The 2419-nt window shown below is 53.6% G+C and overlaps 1 non-coding gene across 1 annotated transcript; it reads right to left on the reverse strand.

The window, feature by feature from the left end:
• Positions 1 to 376: 376 nt before the first annotated feature.
• Positions 377 to 450, reverse strand: TRNAT-AGU. The gene has a single exon. It is a non-coding gene; the product is annotated as a tRNA-Thr (tRNA).
• Positions 451 to 2419: the final 1969 nt, after the last annotated feature.

Raw genomic sequence — 2419 nt, forward strand, 5'->3', positions numbered from 1 at the left:
AGCCCTGTGCGTTTTACAGGAGACACTTGAGGCTTTTTGCCCGCCTAAGGATTTACAGCCTCGGACGCCCACGGGGCAGTTCTGCACCCAGTCCTACCCAGGGTCACTTCAGCCAGGATGGAAGTTTCATCTCCTGCTCCCTCCTCCTCCTCCTCCCGTTCCTCTTCTTTTCACACCCGCGCTGGACTCGACGTGCGATGTGCGCACTTAGAAAAGCGCCAGCGCCCCAAGACCGGACCCGACGACACTGGCCCCTCCGCAACTGTCCGGCCGGACACCTTGGCCTCTCAGCCCCAACCCAGGGGAAGACCTGTTGGAGGGCTAGGTACAAAATGCAAGGAGCCTTTTTCAAAAAAGCCAAAAACCTCTCCGGTCCAGGCACCGCTGGGATTCGAACCCAGGATCTCCTGTTTACTAGACAGGCGCTTTAACCAACTAAGCCACGGCGCCGCCGGCACGAATACCGCGAGAATTCGACTCTCATCACGCTTGCTGCTATGCGCCGCGCGCATGCGCATATGGTTTGCCTGGCGCTAGCGCAGGCGCACCGTGAAACTTGAAACCAGCTACGTGATTCCGTCACGCGGGTTCGCGCCTAGAAGTCAGAAGCTCGCGCGACTCTTTCGGGCTTCTCGGTCTCGCGAGGAGAGTCGTGTGAAGCCAGGACGGCTAAGCTGAGCGGCCTCTGGCCTGCCAGCCCTTGCCAGAGGAGACTCGCCACCTCAGCTAGATCCCTGGCCTCCACGTGGCCGCTTTGCCCTCGGCCCGTGAGGCCGAGCGGCATCCCGCAGTGCTGAGGGGTCCCTGGGGGACACTGACGGGCCGTGGGCGTCGCTGGGCCGCAGCCCCAGTCCTTGGAGCATCAGCACCCGACGCGCGGACGTTCTGCCGCCTGAGCAAGACGAAACTCCTGTCCTGACTGCTTGTCCCTTCTGCGTCGTCACTCGCTTCGTTCCCACCGCGTTTAAAGATCATTTGGGCAAAATAAAACCCAGCAGCGCTCCTCCCACTCCCCGAGCGTTTCCTCAGGTGGGATGCTCGTGCACAGAAAAGCCAGTCAGTGCAAAGCACATGCACACAGACGGTCTCGGCAGCCAAAAGCCCCAAACAAACGAGGAACGACCCAAGTGCCCAGCGGGGAGGGAGGAGAAAATACCAAAGCACCACGAGCGACAGGACTCAACTGCTCGCACGTCGTGGAGTGGACTTTGGGCAACACAGTCACAACTCCTTCGTGTCTACATACAGCCGGCAGAAATCTGGAGTCATCTGGAGTCGTCGAGGACTTGCCCAAATGACTACCAGGTTAGGGGGCTCACACACAGAATGACGGTAATGAAAGCATTCCTGTAATTAACCTTTTTTTTTAATGAAAAAGGCAAGATTCGATACTTTCTTCGCTATAATCTTGTTACATAATTTGCGATGGCTGGGGGGGGGGGGGATCTCTGCTGTGGGCTTCTTGGCCCTCTGGTTCTTGATTGCTTTTAGCCAATGGAAACACCAAAGCCAAAAAAGCCAAACTCACTGCCATGGAGTGGATTCGGACTCACAGCAACCTGACTGGACAGGGTAGAACTGCTCCTGTGGGTTTCCCAGACTGTAACCCTTTACAGGAGTACAAAACCTCGCCTTCCTCCCGATGGAAACACCAGTTTTAAAGAATCAGGGGTAGAAGAAGACAGAGTATATATCATCCGCAGCCTTTTCTGCCTCGACCTCATCCTAGTACGGCTGGATTCTTCAATTGCACTCGGCGGCCTGCCTTCCATGACCCCTACTTTTGTTAAGTTCTAGTTATAGTGTGGGTTTCCCACCTGGTAGTACCTGGAGTTTTACTGCCCTGTGCTGCTTCTCTTTGAGCACCCTTGTGGGACACAAACAAGTTAATGCTTGTCTGCTAGCAAAAAGGTTAACAATCTAGGGTTTGGTCTAAAGGTCTGGTGATCTGTTTCCAAAAACAACACCACTGAAAACCCTGTGGAGCCCAGTCTTCCCGGGGCACACATGGACCACCATGAGTCAGCTCAGTGGCAACGTGGATTAGTTTGGCTGCTTCCCTCAACTAATAGTCCCTTCATTGCAATCTCCTGAGGCAGGTGCTGCTTTAACTTTAATGTCCCACCTCTAGGGGCATGAACATCAGGATAGTCGGTGAAGGGATACAATGTGCCGTGTATGATAGGTATAAATACAGAGCAAAACCGAGCAAAAACATACAACAAAATAACAACAACAAACCAATGACAAAAAAACAAAACACAACAAGAAAGGAAAGCTTGTAGTTAGGTCAAGGGTCGTCATGTGACCTCTTCCCTGGGGGACGGACAACATAAAAGTGGGGAAAGGGAGACGTCAGACAGGGCAAGATATGACAAAATAATAATTTATAAATCAAGGGCTCATGAGGGAGGGGGAG

This window comes from Echinops telfairi, unplaced genomic scaffold (assembly GCF_000313985.2).
Source record: "Echinops telfairi isolate 266 unplaced genomic scaffold, ASM31398v2 ScPeMD7_2291;HRSCAF=2852, whole genome shotgun sequence".
Classification (NCBI taxonomy): Eukaryota; Metazoa; Chordata; class Mammalia; order Afrosoricida; family Tenrecidae; genus Echinops; species Echinops telfairi.